The sequence below is a fragment of the Lathyrus oleraceus genome, chromosome 5, assembly GCF_024323335.1.
Source record: "Lathyrus oleraceus cultivar Zhongwan6 chromosome 5, CAAS_Psat_ZW6_1.0, whole genome shotgun sequence".
In the NCBI taxonomy this organism is placed as follows: domain Eukaryota; kingdom Viridiplantae; phylum Streptophyta; class Magnoliopsida; order Fabales; family Fabaceae; genus Lathyrus; species Lathyrus oleraceus.
In genome coordinates this window covers 587,532,540-587,558,266 of record NC_066583.1, presented here as the reverse complement: position 1 = coordinate 587,558,266, position 25,727 = coordinate 587,532,540, and the positions used below count along the sequence as shown (strand labels likewise).

The following is a 25,727-nucleotide window of genomic DNA, read 5'->3' as shown; positions in this document are numbered from 1 at the left end:
CATGCACTCTTTACCTCATTTGCCCATGTACTTTTGTTGTCAACTCACTTAAGTTTTGCCACAATTAGAAGTTTGCTTATACACCTCACTTTTGCACCTTTTGTTCATGAATCCAAACCAAACATTGCAAGCCCATTAAGGACACCTTGAGCCTACATATTTAAGACATCAAAACCCTAATCTGAAGGGTGGCTGCTACTATTTTCGAGCAAGGGCAAGGCTGGTATTCATTCTCATTTTTCATTTCTCAAGTTTGCAACACCAAGAGCATCACATCTTCTTTCCATTTCCTCCAATACCTAGAGGCAGTGGACTGTTTTGCACTAGGTAAGCATTCTATGACTTGTTCATTACTGTTTTGCTATGCTTGCCATGTTTGTTCATCATGTTGTTCATGCCATTGTCATACTTATTCATAACTGTTATCATGTCATAACCATGCTTGCCTCATTTTGTTTTCCATGTGCCATGCTTGTCCATGAAACCCTCACCATGAGGCATTGTTTTTTAGCTTGATTTTATGCCATTGATTTCTGTCATATCCGTGTGTGTATGCTTGTCTTGTTGCTCACTTTTCTTCATGTTCAAGTCACTATTTTCACTGAAATAAGGCACCATGGTTGTCATACCCCGATTTTGATCCTGAAATTTTTCCATTTTTTTCTTTTATTTTTGCATTTGCATACATTCATCAGTATAAAACGGATTTTAATATCTTGACTCTTTTTTATTTTTAATTTGATTTTAATTTCAAATTAAGTTTAATTCCAATTGTCAATTTAATCTTAATTGTTTATTTTTACTAATGATTAAAACTCTAATCGATTTTTATTTCCAAATGAATGTTAGAGTTGATATCCAAGTAATTTTAAATGAATTATAGATTAATTTGTTTTTAATTTGGTTTTTTTGCTGATTTGTTATTAGTAATTAAATTGATTATTCAAACTAATGTTGGATTATTCCTAAAAATCCACATCCATTTTTATAATTAAAATTCAAAATCCAAAATCCATTTTGTATCCATAATGCATCCCAAATCAAAATAATAATACATACATTTCATAACATTCAGTAATATTTAACATTCAAACATCTCCAAACTCATTTTCATACATACATTTTCACGTAACATTCAAGCATAACAATGCATCACATCCAACTCTATTTTTAAATCCATTTTTTTTCCTCAAGTTATATTCAAATCCAATATTAATTAATAGCAATTAGGAAAAGCAAACAAAACGCTACAACCACACTACTACACCAAGCCTAGCTGCCAAGGAAACAGCTACAAGATGCCAAACCAACTTCACATTCCAACGACAGCTGTAAGCTGCGGCACACCCCACTGCAGCACAATGAGACAAAAGCCACCTGCATAAGCCACACTTCCAAAAGCTATTACACGAGAAACTCTAGCGCATATGAGCCAAGCTGCAAAGTGGCAAACGACGGTAACGCAGCTCAAGGCAAGACTGCAACCGCCAAAAATAACAAGGGGTACTGGCTGATGGTCATATGCCGTGGGCTTGTGAGGCATTTTCGAAGCATCATGCAGAAGAGTTGATCTCATCCCGAGCTCTACATTGGTGTTGGACATTATTCATGATCAAACTTTGGAATCATGGTCTTCTTAATGCCTGCACAATGAACAACTGCAGTTCAATATTAGAGCGCTCCAAAAAAAAACAAGGGATCGGATACCGTCACAAATTGAAGATAAATTGACTCAACCAAACAATACAACAGTCAGTCTATAGAAAGTGAAAGCCATTTCTTACCTTCGCGTGTACAGAATCATGTTGAACAACAAATGTATGTGAACCAGACATTTGATGAGTGGAAACGTGTGGTGAAGAAGCCGAGTACCTACACTTGCGCCTCAGGTAGACTGCAGAAGAGAAGTACAGATGGTTGCAATTTATGATGCCAATCTTGAAAAGAGAGGAATTTGATGAAGAGAAAGAACCTGATGGAATGGTTCTCTCAGGATGGACAACAACCGCAGAAATGACGACCTTCACTGATTGTGCTGGATGCCTTTTGACAGTTACAAATGACCGGTTCAATAGTGATGTGAGCCTTAATGCAATCGCACTCCTTCGTTTCTGTGCAGTCAGGCTTACGGATGGAGGACTTGTATGCAATAAGAAGAGTAGTACTGATGGCTCGTCACCATAATTTGACAAATGATGAGTATGATGATGACAATCTGCAAACGGACACATATGTTATCTCAAGAACAGAGAATCATATTGCTATGCATTTCACAGGTTACTACTGATCTATACAAAAAAACACACCAATAGCAGGTCTTACGGTGGCGGGATCTGGTGCCGGTGTTAGGCGCAGGTATCGCTTCTCAATTTCCTGGCAGGTACCCTTTACAGTAAGAGCATCCCAGTCAATATCCTCAACAGGTTTGCTGACACCATCATCAAAGCTTTTGCTAAGCAACCATAGTCCGCAACAAGATATAAGTGAATGGCCTGTAGAGGATTTCGTACCAATCCATTATTTGGCTGCAACTTGAATCCATCCTCAAAACCTGCAAATGCGGCAACAAAACCGGTAAGTCCAACAATTTACTACGGTACAAAATAAAACCAAGTTCAACGTTACCATTGCGTGTGCATGCTGCTATGACGAAATTCCGAGAAATAACATCCTTGTCCATAACATCAATTGAAGCCCCTCGGCAATCAGATTTGTTGATAGAACTAATAAAGAAATTAAAGCCTCAAGTGGTTGTGGCTGGAATTGCTATTTTTTGAGGTTGTTACTAGTTCAGATTTTGTACAGCACGAGATGTTGAATCTCATCTTTTCTTGGACATATCAGATCACTTTGAGCTATTCAGCCTTCCAGGATCAAATGGGAACTATGTTTCTTCTGCTACATTTTGAAAACTGACACAGTGACAGTTCCGACTGATGCCAGTGCAGGTTTTAAGTTCACAGAAAAGACACTAACTGAAGTTCTTCGCACTGTGAAAAAAACCATGGGTGTGTCTTTCTGGACCTACAATCAATACCACTGGTTTATTTTATAGCAACAAGGAAATATGGATAAGAAACAACATATGGACCATCTTACTCAACGGATGGAACCTCTTGCATCAGACCCATCATTGTGTATGTAATAATCTATATTTGTTTTTTTGCAACTGAAGAGGTCGACGTCCTTTGCTTCTGGACCAATAAATCCATGCTCACAACTCAAAAGCCTGATATCCTATGCAAGCGATCATAACAGGAATCTCCCTGTATTCAATGCTTGAAGGCAATGCTTATATCTTCTGGGCATGTTGGAGAACCAGTTTCAGGTGACGTTTACGAATGCGCCTTCTTGAAAAAAACTCATCCACTACCCCAAATTTTCACTGCAGTAAAATGAGAAAATTAATTAGTAAAAGGTGCAAAAATCCAGAAAAATCCCCAATTTGGAATCAAGACAAAGTTCAAGAAGAAAGGTTATGTTCAGATTACCTTTCCGAGTCCAATGATCAAACAGGGCAATCATCTCTGAGCATCAAAAAGCAATCCTGGAACTTTCTCCTTTCGACCTTCTGAGCATCATTTGTAACCCTAATCAGCCTGGCATAAATAGGAGGGCGATTCAGAACGAAGGGGGGATCAAAAAAAAGAGGGAGTTAGCGGCGAAAACACAAAAAACCCTAATTTTCAAAACGAAAAAATTGAGAGGAGTTAACGGCGGCCAATCAGAAAACCCTAAATCCAAAATCAATAAAAACAAACCTGGATTAGAGAGGCGAGGAAGGAGGATTAAAGCATCGTCGGAGCTATCTTCACCGCTGAAGGTGAGATTTTCACTCGACCCCCTTTTGAACCATAGTTTCGTTAGCATCGTGAGCGATTCTGAGGAAGACGTGAGGTTTGGGAGCTTTTGACATAGGGAGTTTCGATGAGAGATGAGGGATTGAGGGTAAGTTTGAGAGCGAGAGAGAGATGCGAGCTTGAGAGGCGCGAGTGAGAGTAAGTCTTTCGTGAAGAAGACGAACGACTTTGGTGCTGTTTCACGTATCTCTACCTTTGTTTTCAAGAATAATATTTAAAGCCTAATTAAAAATCACTTACCTTTTGGTTCCCCTAGGTATTTCTTTTAATTCTGTGGACTATTGGTATTGGTGTTGATTAACGCTTCCCCACCCAACAGCCAGGCGGCTAGGGTTGCGTTTGGGATTCCCCATTTAGTTTAATTAATCATCCATTATTAGATCATCCCTTTTTATTTTTATTTTAATTCATACTTTTAATTTACATTAGTTTATATATTTAAGTTAGCAATAAATTATCAGTCAGTTAGCAAGTAGCCTAGTGGAGAGAGGGTAGTGCCATAGTCTCAAGAGGAGTGGGTTCGATACTCGTAGATAGTACTTCTAGTATTTCTTTTTTTAGTATTTCATTTCTTTTTAGCATTTCATTTTTTATTTCTTTTTAGTATTTTATTATCTTTTAGCATTTTGTTTCTTTTAATAGTTTTTTATGTCCATGTTTTTTTTATTAAATCCATCATGCCTGCAAAACCATTTTCAAAAAAATCATACTTTTCTCGATTTAATATCGAGCCCTTTTTCACACCCTTGTAAGTCGATTGCTTTTAAGCATCGCCGCCGACCTCACATAGCTTACTCTTGGGCTTTCTTACAATGAGCCGGTTCCCTTGCACTTACACTCATGCATTATTTGTTTGGGCCCGATTTTATTTATTTCATGATTGTTTAATCCCCATTTGACAAATGTACCCCACTCCCCCGATATGTAATAATTTTGTACCTTTTATTTCTTTTACTGTTTGGGTGCTTAATTAGCTACTAACCCAAGAATAAAATCCACAAATTTCAAAAATACAAAAATATGACTCGATCCAACGTCGAGTACTTTCTCAATAAACGAACCAACTCATTTCTCCCTCCTATTCCATCCCATCTTTTTCAAACTTCATCAAATGCTTGATCCAACGTCAAGCCATTTTTCATAATAAAAACTCAAAAAAATATTAATTCTTACTTAAACACTTTTTCAATAAAGGTGGAAATGGAACATGATGTATATCATGCACTCCTGAGGTTAAGATTCGAGACGTATGCCTCGCCAATCTTAACTCTCGCCATCATCCAAATTTGTCCACTTTGTTTCTTCAAACACTCAGCCAAATTTCTTTTAAACGTCCATCAATACTTGATCTAGGTCAAGTCATTTTCCCAACAAACTCAAAACACCTAATTCTTACTTAAACACTTCTTCAATAAAGGTGGAAATGGAACATGATGTATATCATGCACTCCTGAGGTTAAGATTCGAGACGTATGCCTCGCCAATCTTAACTCTCGCCACCGTCTAAAATTTGTTAATGCGGTTTCTTCAAACTCTTTCTCAATCAAACTTCAAAATACCTAATTCCTACCTTAATATTTTTTTAATAAAGATGGAAATGGAACATGGTGTATACCATGCACTCCTGAGGCTAGGATTCGAGATGTATATCTCGCTCATCCAAGTTCTCGCCATCACTCAAAATACATCCAACCAATCAAACTCTTTTCTCGCCGCCGTGCGATTAATCAAAAACCTTTTTCATAAACAAAAGATATATTGTCTTAAGTGATACAAAACAATGTTTCGGCCACGATTGTTGAGTAGAGATAAGTGACGCTTTTCCGAATGTAGATTTATAAATCCGTTCGATGTGTGGTATGCGTCCACTCCTCATCTGTTTTGGGTAAAACAATGTTTTCGTCGATTAATACAATATAGCTTTCGCTAAAATCGACCAACAAATAAACATTTTTCTACCCAGAACTACGTAAGCCTTGATTTCTCTTTTGAGATACGTAGGAGCAGGATTTGTAAATCTTGTCAGGCCCACTAATAAAAAACTTAGGTTAGGTCCTTCGTCAAAAATCCAAAAACATTTCTTCTCTCTTTTATTCTTTCTTTCCCACCTAATAAATCGAAAAGCCTAACATTTCAAACTAACATTAATGCACATAACTGACCTAATGGTTCCCGTTGAGTACAACGGACGTGAGGGGTGCTAATACCTTCCCCTTGCGTAATCGACTCCCGAACCCTGATATTGGTTGCGATGACCATATCTTATCCTTTCTTTTGTCTTGGGTTTTATCGATATTTCCCCTTTCCTTTTTAGGAATAAATAAAGTTCGGTGGCGACTCTGTTCAGTCCATCATTGCGAGCGTGCGATCGCGTTTCGCTTTGAAGTCGTATCCCCACATTTTTCGAGGTGCGACAGATGGCGACTCTGCTGGGGATAAAGAAAATCCCTAAGTGAGTCAAGCCTAGTTAGGTCGTTTGTGTGCCTTTGCTTGTTTACCTATGTGGCTTTTCTTTATTGCTTTTACTATCTCTATTGTCATATTGATATAAATCTGCTGTATTGGTTCGATTATGGTTTGGTACTTGGATATTCTGATTGCAAACCTTGTGGGAAAGACTTTTTACCCGAGTCTTGAGTAAAAACATAAGATAGGATGAGGTTGAGTAGTACGGGTCCGCGAGATGTATTTCTCGTTGGGTCGGTACGAGAACCTCACTTAGAGTAGATTCTTGAGAGGATGTTGTCGCTCGGCAAGTAAGTTGCCGTAAGCTTCGACATTTTCTTTAGGATCCATGACTCTGAGAACCATTTGTAGAACCTTAGTTCTTTATCCCACTAGGAAAGATGGTTGCGTAGCGTGGGTCTGCGAGATGTATTTCTCGTTAGATCGATGCGAGAACCTCACTTAGAGTAGATTCTTTAGATGGAGTTGATGCCCGGCAAGTAAGTTGCCGCAGGTAGCAAACAGTCTAATGGATCCATGACTCTAGGAACTTTTTCAAAAACCTTAGATCTTACCCGGTGAGAACCTATTCTTGGAAAACAATCAGATTCATCAGTACCTCATACTTTTGAACCCGTGTATGAAAAAACAAATGTGCATGGCTTGCATTGCATTCATTCGCATTCCATTGCATTTGCATCGCATCATAATGCATGTCATTTTCCAGACAAAATACCAAAAAAAAACTCATCCATCCTTTGTCCGTGATCAGCAAAGTGATTCCTAACACGCGTTTAGAACAAAGAACCATGTCTCAGGAGATGGTGGACGAGCTAAGGAAAAGCCAAGAAGCACTGAATGAGGAACTTAATCTTTTGAAGATCCAAATGAGATGGGTCTTGGAAACCCTGCAAGTCTTGTTGAGAAAAGAGGGTCACCCAATATACGCTGCTGCAACAAAGAGAGCTACTACGCCACACCCATCTGGTGTTACCCCAAGTCAAGGGAAGTTCTATGTGGCAACTCCTCATTTACCAGTATATGGACCTCCCTCAAGACGTCATCATCAACATCCTCTGGCTATTGCTCCTCAAAGTCACCAAAACCAGGTTCAAAACAAAAATCAGAATCAGAACAAGAGGAACAAGGATCACAATGACTCGATTCCGGTGCCATATAGCAAGCTCTATCCGCAACTGATCCAAAATGCTTTGGTGACCCCTCGAGCTCTCACACCTGTGTCACCATACCTGCCATGGTACAATCCAAATGCAACATGTGAATTCCATAAAGGGGCATTGGGACATGACCTGGATTCTTGCTTAGCGCTAAAAGCCTTGGTGCGGGGACTGATTAACAAAAAGAGCTTAGTTTTTGAAGAAGATCACTCGAAGATCAAGTGCGAATACCATACTGGAACAATAGGGCACTCCATCGAGGAATGCAAGAGTTTTAAGCTCAAACTACGAGGATTGATTGACATAGGGTCACTAACACTCAAGGAGGAAGACTCAGGTACATATACCTTGATTTCTGAGCCAGGTAATGAGAAAGGGAAAGGACCCTTGAGACCCCTCAAGGTTTTGTTCCACAAGGAAGATGTCAGGGATGTGGCTAATGAGCTATCATTATTTCCTGGTAGGAGCATTGAGATACCGTCTTGGATTTCCAATGTCACGACCCATACAAATGAAAGAAAAGGAGAAGTGAGTAGTGGATTCAAGAAGGTTGCGTTCAACGATGAGAATGAAAGAAAAGAATTTGAAGATCATCATGTCAAAAAGCTTGTTGATCCAAACCTTCAATTTTGAAGAAGTCAATTCCCTAGAGCTGGCAATCATTTGGCTGTTTCAGCATTTCTTTTGTAGTTTCTTTGCATGTTGACTGTTATTTGCTTTTAAGCATTGTTGTTTTCTTTGAATTGGTAGGATTAATGAAATGTTTATGCATCTTTTGAATTAATCCATTCGTATTCACTCGTTTTTCATTTATGTTAAAAAACAAAAAAAAACAAAAATACTCCTCTCATTCATTTTTGTTTATCAAACCGTTGTGTTAACAAAGATTGGAGGGAGGATGATGAAAACGAAACACCTGAAATTGTTGTGGTATGCTTTTGAGTAAAACCTTGTCGATGATGTAAGGCATTGTTTCAAATCCCCAAACACTGAAGAGATAAGGATGTTAATCCCTAGACAACCACTTTGAGCCTAGAAGTTGGTGTTCATTTCGGATCTAAAACCCTTAATCTTAACCTGGGGCAGGGTAGTTGTGTTCAGATATTTTGATCATGTATTCGATCTTTCAAAAATCGTCCATATGAACACCCTCCAATTAGGTTCAACCACGTGTTATCCTTCGCACACATGTTGAAGTGTTGAAGAAGTTAAGAAAAGCTAAAATTAGTGTTGGTTGATCCTTATCCACCAATAATGTGGCAGTCAATACCTTTAAAAAATAAAAAATAAAAGTCCGCTAAGTCAAACACCACAAAAATGACTTAGGCAAAAGTCAGGGCATCCCGATGGACCGAAAGCTTCGAAGAAGCGGTCCAGGCAAAATTAGGGATAAAGAAAATCAATCAAAAGAGGTCATCAAAGTCCTCAACAAAACAAAAAAATAAGGTGACTGCCATTTCAAGAAAATTCGTCTTGAATCCTCATCACACCTTCGAACCCTCTTGGAAGTCGAATGCGTATATCGAATTAACTGAACGTAGGAACTGGAGATCATCAAGAAGAAGGGGTGGGTAAAAACAAATTTTGAGCCTTATATCCTTTTGTTTCAAAAAACCGTGAACCAGACCACGTTACAACCCTTAAAAGACCTAATTGAGGCAGGGTTTATTTTGAAAGCATACTATAATAAGGTTGTGTTAACCTGACTCCAAACGATTTTTGTTAATCATTTGATAGCACCAACTTGCATACTGTGAATGACTTGATCACCATTGTGTTCTTATCAATGACTCGTTCACTGTATTTCACCCATTTATATCAATAAACTTTGATTTCAAATTTTTGCATAAACATTGCATTAAAATTACCATTTTTTTGAATGCACAATCTTATTTGCAAGTCAACGCTTAGCGTCAAAGAAATTCCAACAATATACAGTTGAAGAACTTGATGGAGTGAAAGAAGTCTAGTCAAGGGCAAATCACTTTGAGCATCAGTTAATTCGAGCTAGTCACCCTAAGGGTCATCTAGCCAAGAGTAATTTGCTTCAAGAATCAGAATGGGGCAAGCCACCTCAGAGCTCAGTAAGTCCAATCACTCCAAGGCTCAGTTAGCCAAGAGTAATTTGCTTCAAGACTTAGACCGGGGCAAACCACCTCAGAGCTCGGTAAGTCCAACTATCCAAAGGACAGTCAATCAAGAGTCTACCATTCCAGCATTTGGTTAGTCAAGATCAGACTACTGCAAGTTACAAACACTTGGGGCAAGCTATCTCGAGGTAGTCTCATGGCAAGTTGTTTCTAAACTCACTTTCAAGGTGAACATTTTCAAAGACTCAACAAACTGGGGCAAGATGGGCCACAGAGGGGCAGAACCTCTTTCTTCGTGCCTTCAAACTGCTCAAACAAATTCTGCCATGCGTCAACAACTATTGAGTTCAAGACGAGTGCCCGAAAATTATGCTAACACGATTCATTAATCCTCCAAAAGGATCCCATTGGCTAAGTTGTGGCCATCAAACTGGATAGAATCCTCCTTTGACAACATCTATCACAAATATTTGGTTGAGTTCTCGGTGTTGAGGAATCATGAGCTTCCATAAAGAGCCTTTACAAACTCCCAGTCCGCCCAGCGTCAGCATTTTCATAATCATGATCATTCATATATCATGCATTCAAATCATGCGTAGCCGAAAGGTATTTCGTGCTCATTGTGCATTGACCTAGGTCTTGGTGTCAATCCTATATCCTTAAACCAACATCCGGTTTTCGCAGTCATTTTCAAGTCCAATTGTTGTTGGCAAAATCCGTTAAAAGCTGGTTGTAGTCCATTGCTTACGGTCAGAGTCCAATTGTTGTTATTCCGGGGTCAGGTCATCCTTGAACCTGCTCTGAAGAGTTTTTCCATTCTTTGTTCAATCCTATTCAGGTCATGTATGAACCTGTCATTGAACCCTTTTATTCCGGGGTCCGGTCATGCTTGAACCTACTCTGAAGATTCTTTGTTCAATCCTATTCAGGTCATGTACGAACCTGTCATTGAACCTTTTTATTCCGGGGTCCGGTCATGCTTGAACCTACTCTGAAGATTCTTTGTTCAATCCTATTCAGGTCATGTATGAACCTGTCATTGAACCTTTTTATTCCGGGGTCCGGTCATGCTTGAACCTACTCTGAAGATTCTTTGTTCAATCCTATTCAGGTCATGTACGAACCTGTCATTGAACCTTTTTATTCCGGGGTCCGGTCATGCTTGAACCTACTCTGAAGATTCTTTGTTCAATCCTATTCAGGTCATGTACGAACCTGTCATTGAACCTTTTTATTCCGGGGTCCGGTCATGCTTGAACCTACTCTGAAGATTCTTTGTTCAATCCTATTCAGGTCATGTACGAACCTGTCATTGAACCTTTTTATTCCGGGGTCCGGTCATGCTTGAACCTACTCTGAAGATTCTTTGTTCAATCCTATTCAGGTCATGTACGAACCTGTCATTGAACCTTTTTATTCCGGGGTCCGTTCATGCTTGAACCTACTCTGAAGATTCTTTGTTCAATCCTATTCAGGTCATGTACGAACCTGTCATTGAACCTTTTTATTCCGGGGTCCGGTCATGCTTGAACCTGCTCTGAAGATCATTTGTTCAATCCTATTCAGGTCATGTATGAACCTGTCATTGAACCCTTTTATTCCGGGGTCCGGTTATACTTGAACCTGCTCTGAAGTTTTGTTCAATACCATTCAGGTCATGTATGAACCTGTTGTTGAACCCTTATTCCGGTGTCAGGTCATACATGAACCTGTTCTGAAGAGTTTTTCTCCATGATTATTCCCCAGCGTTGTCAGGTCATATATGAACCTGTTGTAGCATCTTTTCCTTTATTCGGTTTCGGTAAGTCATGTGTGAACTTACTATCGAAATCCCTTGTATTCTAAGTGTCGTTCATCAAACCTCACTTTGAATACTCCCCAGTGTGTGTCTGATTCTCCAGCAGGACTGTCTCCCCAGCAAGTTGTTTTCTTACCATTTGTCTGTCTCCCTGTGGATCATCAGTATTCCCCACATATTGGTCTGTCTAGTAGCATCTCCTGTCAAGGGTCCATCATATCCCTAGCAGATAAAATTACAAAAAAAAAGAATCATGCATCCATGCATATCCATGCATATCATGGCATATCATGGCATATCATATCATATCACATCATATCATGGGGATTCAGGATCAAAATCCGGGTCTTCTCAGTATTTAATCATCTCCCACTATGATCATATGAAGAGTGTCCTGCTTCATATTCTCTAGTTGAAGACGCTTAAATAGGGGCAACTGTCATACCCCGATTTTGATCCTGAAATTTTTCCATTTTTTTCTTTTATTTTTGCATTTGCATACATTCATCAGTATAAAACGGATTTTAATATCTTGACTCTTTTTTATTTTTAATTTGATTTTAATTTCAAATTAAGTTTAATTCCAATTGTCAATTTAATCTTAATTGTTTATTTTTACTAATGATTAAAACTCTAATCGATTTTTATTTCCAAATGAATGTTAGAGTTGATATCCAAGTAATTTTAAATGAATTATAGATTAATTTGTTTTTAATTTGGTTTTTTTGCTGATTTGTTATTAGTAATTAAATTGATTATTCAAACTAATGTTGGATTATTCCTAAAAATCCACATCCATTTTTATAATTAAAATTCAAAATCCAAAATCCATTTTGTATCCATAATGCATCCCAAATCAAAATAATAATACATACATTTCATAACATTCAGTAATATTTAACATTCAAACATCTCCAAACTCATTTTCATACATACATTTTCACGTAACATTCAAGCATAACAATGCATCACATCCAACTCTATTTTTAAATCCATTTTTTTTCCTCAAGTTATATTCAAATCCAATATTAATTAATAGCAATTAGGAAAAGCAAACAAAACGCTACAACCACACTACTACACCAAGCCTAGCTGCCAAGGAAACAGCTACAAGATGCCAAACCAACTTCACATTCCAACGACAGCTGTAAGCTGCGGCACACCCCACTGCAGCACAATGAGACAAAAGCCACCTGCATAAGCCACACTTCCAAAAGCTATTACACGAGAAACTCTAGCGCATATGAGCCAAGCTGCAAAGTGGCAAACGACGGTAACGCAGCTCAAGGCAAGACTGCAACCGCCAAAAATAACAAGGGGTACTGGCTGATGGTCATATGCCGTGGGCTTGTGAGGCATTTTCGAAGCATCATGCAGAAGAGTTGATCTCATCCCGAGCTCTACATTGGTGTTGGACATTATTCATGATCAAACTTTGGAATCATGGTCTTCTTAATGCCTGCACAATGAACAACTGCAGTTCAATATTAGAGCGCTCCAAAAAAAAACAAGGGATCGGATACCGTCACAAATTGAAGATAAATTGACTCAACCAAACAATACAACAGTCAGTCTATAGAAAGTGAAAGCCATTTCTTACCTTCGCGTGTACAGAATCATGTTGAACAACAAATGTATGTGAACCAGACATTTGATGAGTGGAAACGTGTGGTGAAGAAGCCGAGTACCTACACTTGCGCCTCAGGTAGACTGCAGAAGAGAAGTACAGATGGTTGCAATTTATGATGCCAATCTTGAAAAGAGAGGAATTTGATGAAGAGAAAGAACCTGATGGAATGGTTCTCTCAGGATGGACAACAACCGCAGAAATGACGACCTTCACTGATTGTGCTGGATGCCTTTTGACAGTTACAAATGACCGGTTCAATAGTGATGTGAGCCTTAATGCAATCGCACTCCTTCGTTTCTGTGCAGTCAGGCTTACGGATGGAGGACTTGTATGCAATAAGAAGAGTAGTACTGATGGCTCGTCACCATAATTTGACAAATGATGAGTATGATGATGACAATCTGCAAACGGACACATATGTTATCTCAAGAACAGAGAATCATATTGCTATGCATTTCACAGGTTACTACTGATCTATACAAAAAAACACACCAATAGCAGGTCTTACGGTGGCGGGATCTGGTGCCGGTGTTAGGCGCAGGTATCGCTTCTCAATTTCCTGGCAGGTACCCTTTACAGTAAGAGCATCCCAGTCAATATCCTCAACAGGTTTGCTGACACCATCATCAAAGCTTTTGCTAAGCAACCATAGTCCGCAACAAGATATAAGTGAATGGCCTGTAGAGGATTTCGTACCAATCCATTATTTGGCTGCAACTTGAATCCATCCTCAAAACCTGCAAATGCGGCAACAAAACCGGTAAGTCCAACAATTTACTACGGTACAAAATAAAACCAAGTTCAACGTTACCATTGCGTGTGCATGCTGCTATGACGAAATTCCGAGAAATAACATCCTTGTCCATAACATCAATTGAAGCCCCTCGGCAATCAGATTTGTTGATAGAACTAATAAAGAAATTAAAGCCTCAAGTGGTTGTGGCTGGAATTGCTATTTTTTGAGGTTGTTACTAGTTCAGATTTTGTACAGCACGAGATGTTGAATCTCATCTTTTCTTGGACATATCAGATCACTTTGAGCTATTCAGCCTTCCAGGATCAAATGGGAACTATGTTTCTTCTGCTACATTTTGAAAACTGACACAGTGACAGTTCCGACTGATGCCAGTGCAGGTTTTAAGTTCACAGAAAAGACACTAACTGAAGTTCTTCGCACTGTGAAAAAAACCATGGGTGTGTCTTTCTGGACCTACAATCAATACCACTGGTTTATTTTATAGCAACAAGGAAATATGGATAAGAAACAACATATGGACCATCTTACTCAACGGATGGAACCTCTTGCATCAGACCCATCATTGTGTATGTAATAATCTATATTTGTTTTTTTGCAACTGAAGAGGTCGACGTCCTTTGCTTCTGGACCAATAAATCCATGCTCACAACTCAAAAGCCTGATATCCTATGCAAGCGATCATAACAGGAATCTCCCTGTATTCAATGCTTGAAGGCAATGCTTATATCTTCTGGGCATGTTGGAGAACCAGTTTCAGGTGACGTTTACGAATGCGCCTTCTTGAAAAAAACTCATCCACTACCCCAAATTTTCACTGCAGTAAAATGAGAAAATTAATTAGTAAAAGGTGCAAAAATCCAGAAAAATCCCCAATTTGGAATCAAGACAAAGTTCAAGAAGAAAGGTTATGTTCAGATTACCTTTCCGAGTCCAATGATCAAACAGGGCAATCATCTCTGAGCATCAAAAAGCAATCCTGGAACTTTCTCCTTTCGACCTTCTGAGCATCATTTGTAACCCTAATCAGCCTGGCATAAATAGGAGGGCGATTCAGAACGAAGGGGGGATCAAAAAAAAGAGGGAGTTAGCGGCGAAAACACAAAAAACCCTAATTTTCAAAACGAAAAAATTGAGAGGAGTTAACGGCGGCCAATCAGAAAACCCTAAATCCAAAATCAATAAAAACAAACCTGGATTAGAGAGGCGAGGAAGGAGGATTAAAGCATCGTCGGAGCTATCTTCACCGCTGAAGGTGAGATTTTCACTCGACCCCCTTTTGAACCATAGTTTCGTTAGCATCGTGAGCGATTCTGAGGAAGACGTGAGGTTTGGGAGCTTTTGACATAGGGAGTTTCGATGAGAGATGAGGGATTGAGGGTAAGTTTGAGAGCGAGAGAGAGATGCGAGCTTGAGAGGCGCGAGTGAGAGTAAGTCTTTCGTGAAGAAGACGAACGACTTTGGTGCTGTTTCACGTATCTCTACCTTTGTTTTCAAGAATAATATTTAAAGCCTAATTAAAAATCACTTACCTTTTGGTTCCCCTAGGTATTTCTTTTAATTCTGTGGACTATTGGTATTGGTGTTGATTAACGCTTCCCCACCCAACAGCCAGGCGGCTAGGGTTGCGTTTGGGATTCCCCATTTAGTTTAATTAATCATCCATTATTAGATCATCCCTTTTTATTTTTATTTTAATTCATACTTTTAATTTACATTAGTTTATATATTTAAGTTAGCAATAAATTATCAGTCAGTTAGCAAGTAGCCTAGTGGAGAGAGGGTAGTGCCATAGTCTCAAGAGGAGTGGGTTCGATACTCGTAGATAGTACTTCTAGTATTTCTTTTTTTAGTATTTCATTTCTTTTTAGCATTTCATTTTTTATTTCTTTTTAGTATTTTATTATCTTTTAGCATTTTGTTTCTTTTAATAGTTTTTTATGTCCATGTTTTTTTTATTAAATCCATCATGCCTGCAAAACCATTTTCAAAAAAATCATACTTTTCTCGATTTAATATCGAGCCCTTTTTCACACCCTTGTAAGTCGATTGCTTTTAAGCATCGCCGCCGACCTCACATAGCTTACTCTTGGGCTTTCTTACAATGAGCCGGTTCCCTTGCACTTACACTCATGCATTATTTGTTTGGGCCCGATTTTATTTATTTCATGATTGTTTAATCCCCATTTGACAAATGTACCCCACTCCCCCGATATGTAATAATTTTGTACCTTTTATTTCTTTTACTGTTTGGGTGCTTAATTAGCTACTAACCCAAGAATAAAATCCACAAATTTCAAAAATACAAAAATATGACTCGATCCAACGTCGAGTACTTTCTCAATAAACGAACCAACTCATTTCTCCCTCCTATTCCATCCCATCTTTTTCAAACTTCATCAAATGCTTGATCCAACGTCAAGCCATTTTTCATAATAAAAACTCAAAAAAATATTAATTCTTACTTAAACACTTTTTCAATAAAGGTGGAAATGGAACATGATGTATATCATGCACTCCTGAGGTTAAGATTCGAGACGTATGCCTCGCCAATCTTAACTCTCGCCATCATCCAAATTTGTCCACTTTGTTTCTTCAAACACTCAGCCAAATTTCTTTTAAACGTCCATCAATACTTGATCTAGGTCAAGTCATTTTCCCAACAAACTCAAAACACCTAATTCTTACTTAAACACTTCTTCAATAAAGGTGGAAATGGAACATGATGTATATCATGCACTCCTGAGGTTAAGATTCGAGACGTATGCCTCGCCAATCTTAACTCTCGCCACCGTCTAAAATTTGTTAATGCGGTTTCTTCAAACTCTTTCTCAATCAAACTTCAAAATACCTAATTCCTACCTTAATATTTTTTTAATAAAGATGGAAATGGAACATGGTGTATACCATGCACTCCTGAGGCTAGGATTCGAGATGTATATCTCGCTCATCCAAGTTCTCGCCATCACTCAAAATACATCCAACCAATCAAACTCTTTTCTCGCCGCCGTGCGATTAATCAAAAACCTTTTTCATAAACAAAAGATATATTGTCTTAAGTGATACAAAACAATGTTTCGGCCACGATTGTTGAGTAGAGATAAGTGACGCTTTTCCGAATGTAGATTTATAAATCCGTTCGATGTGTGGTATGCGTCCACTCCTCATCTGTTTTGGGTAAAACAATGTTTTCGTCGATTAATACAATATAGCTTTCGCTAAAATCGACCAACAAATAAACATTTTTCTACCCAGAACTACGTAAGCCTTGATTTCTCTTTTGAGATACGTAGGAGCAGGATTTGTAAATCTTGTCAGGCCCACTAATAAAAAACTTAGGTTAGGTCCTTCGTCAAAAATCCAAAAACATTTCTTCTCTCTTTTATTCTTTCTTTCCCACCTAATAAATCGAAAAGCCTAACATTTCAAACTAACATTAATGCACATAACTGACCTAATGGTTCCCGTTGAGTACAACGGACGTGAGGGGTGCTAATACCTTCCCCTTGCGTAATCGACTCCCGAACCCTGATATTGGTTGCGATGACCATATCTTATCCTTTCTTTTGTCTTGGGTTTTATCGATATTTCCCCTTTCCTTTTTAGGAATAAATAAAGTTCGGTGGCGACTCTGTTCAGTCCATCATTGCGAGCGTGCGATCGCGTTTCGCTTTGAAGTCGTATCCCCACATTTTTCGAGGTGCGACAGATGGCGACTCTGCTGGGGATAAAGAAAATCCCTAAGTGAGTCAAGCCTAGTTAGGTCGTTTGTGTGCCTTTGCTTGTTTACCTATGTGGCTTTTCTTTATTGCTTTTACTATCTCTATTGTCATATTGATATAAATCTGCTGTATTGGTTCGATTATGGTTTGGTACTTGGATATTCTGATTGCAAACCTTGTGGGAAAGACTTTTTACCCGAGTCTTGAGTAAAAACATAAGATAGGATGAGGTTGAGTAGTGCGGGTCCGCGAGATGTATTTCTCGTTGGGTCGGTACGAGAACCTCACTTAGAGTAGATTCTTGAGAGGATGTTGTCGCTCGGCAAGTAAGTTGCCGTAAGCTTCGACATTTTCTTTAGGATCCATGACTCTGAGAACCATTTGTAGAACCTTAGTTCTTTATCCCACTAGGAAAGATGGTTGCGTAGCGTGGGTCTGCGAGATGTATTTCTCGTTAGATCGATGCGAGAACCTCACTTAGAGTAGATTCTTTAGATGGAGTTGATGCCCGGCAAGTAAGTTGCCGTAGGTAGCAAACAGTCTAATGGATCCATGACTCTAGGAACTTTTTCAAAAACCTTAGATCTTACCCGGTGAGAACCTATTCTTGGAAAACAATCAGATTCATCAGTACCTCATACTTTTGAACCCGTGTATGAAAAAACAAATGTGCATGGCTTGCATTGCATTCATTCGCATTCCATTGCATTTGCATCGCATCATAATGCATGTCATTTTCCAGACAAAATACCAAAAAAAAACTCATCCATCCTTTGTCCGTGATCAGCAAAGTGATTCCTAACACGCGTTTAGAACAAAGAACCATGTCTCAGGAGATGGTGGACGAGCTAAGGAAAAGCCAAGAAGCACTGAATGAGGAACTTAATCTTTTGAAGATCCAAATGAGATGGGTCTTGGAAACCCTGCAAGTCTTGTTGAGAAAAGAGGGTCACCCAATATACGCTGCTGCAACAAAGAGAGCTACTACGCCACACCCATCTGGTGTTACCCCAAGTCAAGGGAAGTTCTATGTGGCAACTCCTCATTTACCAGTATATGGACCTCCCTCAAGACGTCATCATCAACATCCTCTGGCTATTGCTCCTCAAAGTCACCAAAACCAGGTTCAAAACAAAAATCAGAATCAGAACAAGAGGAACAAGGATCACAATGACTCGATTCCGGTGCCATATAGCAAGCTCTATCCGCAACTGATCCAAAATGCTTTGGTGACCCCTCGAGCTCTCACACCTGTGTCACCATACCTGCCATGGTACAATCCAAATGCAACATGTGAATTCCATAAAGGGGCATTGGGACATGACCTGGATTCTTGCTTAGCGCTAAAAGCCTTGGTGCGGGGACTGATTAACAAAAAGAGCTTAGTTTTTGAAGAAGATCACTCGAAGATCAAGTGCGAATACCATACTGGAACAATAGGGCACTCCATCGAGGAATGCAAGAGTTTTAAGCTCAAACTACGAGGATTGATTGACATAGGGTCACTAACACTCAAGGAGGAAGACTCAGGTACATATACCTTGATTTCTGAGCCAGGTAATGAGAAAGGGAAAGGACCCTTGAGACCCCTCAAGGTTTTGTTCCACAAGGAAGATGTCAGGGATGTGGCTAATGAGCTATCATTATTTCCTGGTAGGAGCATTGAGATACCGTCTTGGATTTCCAATGTCACGACCCATACAAATGAAAGAAAAGGAGAAGTGAGTAGTGGATTCAAGAAGGTTGCGTTCAACGATGAGAATGAAAGAAAAGAATTTGAAGATCATCATGTCAAAAAGCTTGTTGATCCAAACCTTCAATTTTGAAGAAGTCAATTCCCTAGAGCTGGCAATCATTTGGCTGTTTCAGCATTTCTTTTGTAGTTTCTTTGCATGTTGACTGTTATTTGCTTTTAAGCATTGTTGTTTTCTTTGAATTGGTAGGATTAATGAAATGTTTATGCATCTTTTGAATTAATCCATTCGTATTCACTCGTTTTTCATTTATGTTAAAAAACAAAAAAAACAAAAATACTCCTCTCATTCATTTTTGTTTATCAAACCGTTGTGTTAACAAAGATTGGAGGGAGGATGATGAAAACGAAACACCTGAAATTGTTGTGGTATGCTTTTGAGTAAAACCTTGTCGATGATGTAAGGCATTGTTTCAAATCCCCAAACACTGAAGAGATAAGGATGTTAATCCCTAGACAACCACTTTGAGCCTAGAAGTTGGTGTTCATTTCGGATCTAAAACCCTTAATCTTAACCTGGGGCAGGGTAGTTGTGTTCAGATATTTTGATCATGTATTCGATCTTTCAAAAATCGTCCATATGAACACCCTCCAATTAGGTTCAACCACGTGTTATCCTTCGCACACATGTTGAAGTGTTGAAGAAGTTAAGAAAAGCTAAAATTAGTGTTGGTTGATCCTTATCCACCAATAATGTGGCAGTCAATACCTTTAAAAAATAAAAAATAAAAGTCCGCTAAGTCAAACACCACAAAAATGACTTAGGCAAAAGTCAGGGCATCCCGATGGACCGAAAGCTTCGAAGAAGCGGTCCAGGCAAAATTAGGGATAAAGAAAATCAATCAAAAGAGGTCATCAAAGTCCTCAACAAAACAAAAAAATAAGGTGACTGCCATTTCAAGAAAATTCGTCTTGAATCCTCATCACACCTTCGAACCCTCTTGGAAGTCGAATGCGTATATCGAATTAACTGAACGTAGGAACTGGAGATCATCAAGAAGAAGGGGTGGGTAAAAACAAATTTTGAGCCTTATATCCTTTTGTTTCAAAAAACCGTGAACCAGACCACGTTACAACCCTTAAAAGACCTAATTGAGGCAGGGTTTATTTTGAAAGCATACTATAACAAGGTTGTGTTAACCTGACTCCAAACGATTTTTGTTAATCATTTGATAGCACCAACTTGCATACTGTGAATGACTTGATCACCATTGTGTTCTTATCAATGACTCGTTCACTGTATTTCACCCATTTATATCAATAAACTTTGATTTCAAATTTTTGCATAAACATTGCATTAAAATTACCATTTTTTTGAATGCACAATCTTATTTGCAAGTCAACGCTTAGCGTCAAAGAAATTCCAACAATATACAGTTGAAGAACTTGATGGAGTGAAAGAAGTCTAGTCAAGGGCAAATCACTTTGAGCATCAGTTAATTCGAGCTAGTCACCCTAAGGGTCATCTAGCCAAGAGTAATTTGCTTCAAGAATCAGAATGGGGCAAGCCACCTCAGAGCTCAGTAAGTCCAATCACTCCAAGGCTCAGTTAGCCAAGAGTAATTTGCTTCAAGACTTAGACCGGGGCAAACCACCTCAGAGCTCGGTAAGTCCAACTATCCAAAGGACAGTCAATCAAGAGTCTACCATTCCAGCATTTGGTTAGTCAAGATCAGACTACTGCAAGTTACAAACACTTGGGGCAAGCTATCTCGAGGTAGTCTCATGGCAAGTTGTTTCTAAACTCACTTTCAAGGTGAACATTTTCAAAGACTCAACAAACTGGGGCAAGATGGGCCACAGAGGGGCAGAACCTCTTTCTTCGTGCCTTCAAACTGCTCAAACAAATTCTGCCATGCGTCAACAACTATTGAGTTCAAGACGAGTGCCCGAAAATTATGCTAACACGATTCATTAATCCTCCAAAAGGATCCCATTGGCTAAGTTGTGGCCATCAAACTGGATAGAATCCTCCTTTGACAACATCTATCACAAATATTTGGTTGAGTTCTCGGTGTTGAGGAATCATGAGCTTCCATAAAGAGCCTTTACAAACTCCCAGTCCGCCCAGCGTCAGCATTTTCATAATCATGATCATTCATATATCATGCATTCAAATCATGCGTAGCCGAAAGGTATTTCGTGCTCATTGTGCATTGACCTAGGTCTTGGTGTCAATCCTATATCCTTAAACCAACATCCGGTTTTCGCAGTCATTTTCAAGTCCAATTGTTGTTGGCAAAATCCGTTAAAAGCTGGTTGTAGTCCATTGCTTACGGTCAGAGTCCAATTGTTGTTATTCCGGGGTCAGGTCATCCTTGAACCTGCTCTGAAGAGTTTTTCCATTCTTTGTTCAATCCTATTCAGGTCATGTATGAACCTGTCATTGAACCCTTTTATTCCGGGGTCCGGTCATGCTTGAACCTACTCTGAAGATTCTTTGTTCAATCCTATTCAGGTCATGTACGAACCTGTCATTGAACCTTTTTATTCCGGGGTCCGGTCATGCTTGAACCTACTCTGAAGATTCTTTGTTCAATCCTATTCAGGTCATGTATGAACCTGTCATTGAACCTTTTTATTCCGGGGTCCGGTCATGCTTGAACCTACTCTGAAGATTCTTTGTTCAATCCTATTCAGGTCATGTACGAACCTGTCATTGAACCTTTTTATTCCGGGGTCCGGTCATGCTTGAACCTACTCTGAAGATTCTTTGTTCAATCCTATTCAGGTCATGTACGAACCTGTCATTGAACCTTTTTATTCCGGGGTCCGGTCATGCTTGAACCTACTCTGAAGATTCTTTGTTCAATCCTATTCAGGTCATGTACGAACCTGTCATTGAACCTTTTTATTCCGGGGTCCGGTCATGCTTGAACCTACTCTGAAGATTCTTTGTTCAATCCTATTCAGGTCATGTACGAACCTGTCATTGAACCTTTTTATTCCGGGGTCCGGTCATGCTTGAACCTACTCTGAAGATTCTTTGTTCAATCCTATTCAGGTCATGTACGAACCTGTCATTGAACCTTTTTATTCCGGGGTCCGTTCATGCTTGAACCTACTCTGAAGATTCTTTGTTCAATCCTATTCAGGTCATGTACGAACCTGTCATTGAACCTTTTTATTCCGGGGTCCGGTCATGCTTGAACCTGCTCTGAAGATCATTTGTTCAATCCTATTCAGGTCATGTATGAACCTGTCATTGAACCCTTTTATTCCGGGGTCCGGTTATACTTGAACCTGCTCTGAAGTTTTGTTCAATACCATTCAGGTCATGTATGAACCTGTTGTTGAACCCTTATTCCGGTGTCAGGTCATACATGAACCTGTTCTGAAGAGTTTTTCTCCATGATTATTCCCCAGCGTTGTCAGGTCATATATGAACCTGTTGTAGCATCTTTTCCTTTATTCGGTTTCGGTAAGTCATGTGTGAACTTACTATCGAAATCCCTTGTATTCTAAGTGTCGTTCATCAAACCTCACTTTGAATACTCCCCAGTGTGTGTCTGATTCTCCAGCAGGACTGTCTCCCCAGCAAGTTGTTTTCTTACCATTTGTCTGTCTCCCTGTGGATCATCAGTATTCCCCACATATTGGTCTGTCTAGTAGCATCTCCTGTCAAGGGTCCATCATATCCCTAGCAGATAAAATTACAAAAAAAAAGAATCATGCATCCATGCATATCCATGCATATCATGGCATATCATGGCATATCATATCATATCACATCATATCATGGGGATTCAGGATCAAAATCCGGGTCTTCTCAGTATTTAATCATCTCCCACTATGATCATATGAAGAGTGTCCTGCTTCATATTCTCTAGTTGAAGACGCTTAAATAGGGGCAACTGTCATACCCCGATTTTGATCCTGAAATTTTTCCATTTTTTTCTTTTATTTTTGCATTTGCATACATTCATCAGTATAAAACGGATTTTAATATCTTGACTCTTTTTTATTTTTAATTTGATTTTAATTTCAAATTAAGTTTAATTCCAATTGTCAATTTAATCTTAATTGTTTATTTTTACTAATGATTAAAACTCTAATCGATTTTTATTTCCAAATGAATGTTAGAGTTGATATCCAAGTAATTTTAAATGAATTATAGATTAATTTGTTTTTAATTTGGTTTTTTTGCTGATTTGTTATTAGTAATTAAATTGATTATTCAAACTAATGTTGGATTATTCCTAAAAATCCACATCCATTTTTATAATTAAAATTCAAAATCCAAAATCCATTTTGTATCCATAATGCATCCCAAATCAAAATAATAATACATACATTTCATAACATTCAGTAATATTTAACATTCAAACATCTCCAAACTCATTTTCATACATACATTTTCACGTAACATTCAAGCATAACAATGCATCACATCCAACTCTATTTTTAAATCCATTTTTTTTCCTCAAGTTATATTCAAATCCAATATTAATTAATAGCAATTAGGAAAAGCAAACAAAACGCTACAACCACACTACTACACCAAGCCTAGCTGCCAAGGAAACAGCTACAAGATGCCAAACCAACTTCACATTCCAACGACAGCTGTAAGCTGCGGCACACCCCACTGCAGCACAATGAGACAAAAGCCACCTGCATAAGCCACACTTCCAAAAGCTATTACACGAGAAACTCTAGCGCATATGAGCCAAGCTGCAAAGTGGCAAACGACGGTAACGCAGCTCAAGGCAAGACTGCAACCGCCAAAAATAACAAGGGGTACTGGCTGATGGTCATATGCCGTGGGCTTGTGAGGCATTTTCGAAGCATCATGCAGAAGAGTTGATCTCATCCCGAGCTCTACATTGGTGTTGGACATTATTCATGATCAAACTTTGGAATCATGGTCTTCTTAATGCCTGCACAATGAACAACTGCAGTTCAATATTAGAGCGCTCCAAAAAAAAACAAGGGATCGGATACCGTCACAAATTGAAGATAAATTGACTCAACCAAACAATACAACAGTCAGTCTATAGAAAGTGAAAGCCATTTCTTACCTTCGCGTGTACAGAATCATGTTGAACAACAAATGTATGTGAACCAGACATTTGATGAGTGGAAACGTGTGGTGAAGAAGCCGAGTACCTACACTTGCGCCTCAGGTAGACTGCAGAAGAGAAGTACAGATGGTTGCAATTTATGATGCCAATCTTGAAAAGAGAGGAATTTGATGAAGAGAAAGAACCTGATGGAATGGTTCTCTCAGGATGGACAACAACCGCAGAAATGACGACCTTCACTGATTGTGCTGGATGCCTTTTGACAGTTACAAATGACCGGTTCAATAGTGATGTGAGCCTTAATGCAATCGCACTCCTTCGTTTCTGTGCAGTCAGGCTTACGGATGGAGGACTTGTATGCAATAAGAAGAGTAGTACTGATGGCTCGTCACCATAATTTGACAAATGATGAGTATGATGATGACAATCTGCAAACGGACACATATGTTATCTCAAGAACAGAGAATCATATTGCTATGCATTTCACAGGTTACTACTGATCTATACAAAAAAACACACCAATAGCAGGTCTTACGGTGGCGGGATCTGGTGCCGGTGTTAGGCGCAGGTATCGCTTCTCAATTTCCTGGCAGGTACCCTTTACAGTAAGAGCATCCCAGTCAATATCCTCAACAGGTTTGCTGACACCATCATCAAAGCTTTTGCTAAGCAACCATAGTCCGCAACAAGATATAAGTGAATGGCCTGTAGAGGATTTCGTACCAATCCATTATTTGGCTGCAACTTGAATCCATCCTCAAAACCTGCAAATGCGGCAACAAAACCGGTAAGTCCAACAATTTACTACGGTACAAAATAAAACCAAGTTCAACGTTACCATTGCGTGTGCATGCTGCTATGACGAAATTCCGAGAAATAACATCCTTGTCCATAACATCAATTGAAGCCCCTCGGCAATCAGATTTGTTGATAGAACTAATAAAGAAATTAAAGCCTCAAGTGGTTGTGACTGGAATTGCTATTTTTTGAGGTTGTTACTAGTTCAGATTTTGTACAGCACGAGATGTTGAATCTCATCTTTTCTTGGACATATCAGATCACTTTGAGCTATTCAGCCTTCCAGGATCAAATGGGAACTATGTTTCTTCTGCTACATTTTGAAAACTGACACAGTGACAGTTCCGACTGATGCCAGTGCAGGTTTTAAGTTCACAGAAAAGACACTAACTGAAGTTCTTCGCACTGTGAAAAAAACCATGGGTGTGTCTTTCTGGACCTACAATCAATACCATTGGTTTATTTTATAGCAACAAGGAAATATGGATAAGAAACAACATATGGACCATCTTACTCAACGGATGGAACCTCTTGCATCAGACCCATCATTGTGTATGTAATAATCTATATTTGTTTTTTTGCAACTGAAGAGGTCGACGTCCTTTGCTTCTGGACCAATAAATCCATGCTCACAACTCAAAAGCCTGATATCCTATGCAAGCGATCATAACAGGAATC

General features: G+C 39.0%; 3 long non-coding RNA genes across 5 annotated transcripts; all 3 read right to left on the bottom strand.

The window, feature by feature from the left end:
- Positions 1–1,270: 1,270 nt before the first annotated feature.
- LOC127083320 (uncharacterized) lies at positions 1,271–2,882 on the bottom strand. The gene is made up of 3 exons (XR_007788387.1): positions 2,323–2,882; positions 1,785–2,215; positions 1,271–1,643 (listed from the first exon to the last, which is right to left on the bottom strand). It is a non-coding gene; the product is annotated as an uncharacterized LOC127083320 (long non-coding RNA).
- A 9,575-nt stretch (positions 2,883–12,457) lies between these two features.
- Positions 12,458–25,119, bottom strand: LOC127083319 (uncharacterized). Of its 3 annotated transcripts, none has more exons than XR_007788386.1 (3): positions 24,787–25,119; positions 12,972–13,402; positions 12,458–12,830 (listed from the first exon to the last, which is right to left on the bottom strand). It is a non-coding gene; the product is annotated as an uncharacterized LOC127083319 (long non-coding RNA). The 3 variants fall into 3 exon arrangements; XR_007788384.1 differs by lacking the exon at positions 24,787–25,119 and adding an exon at positions 13,510–14,069; XR_007788385.1 differs by lacking the exons at positions 12,458–12,830; positions 12,972–13,402 and adding exons at positions 23,922–24,107; positions 24,249–24,679.
- Positions 14,503–15,180, bottom strand: LOC127083321 (uncharacterized). Its single transcript, XR_007788388.1, has 3 exons — positions 14,949–15,180; positions 14,679–14,786; positions 14,503–14,572 (listed from the first exon to the last, which is right to left on the bottom strand). It is a non-coding gene; the product is annotated as an uncharacterized LOC127083321 (long non-coding RNA).
- Positions 25,120–25,727: the final 608 nt, after the last annotated feature.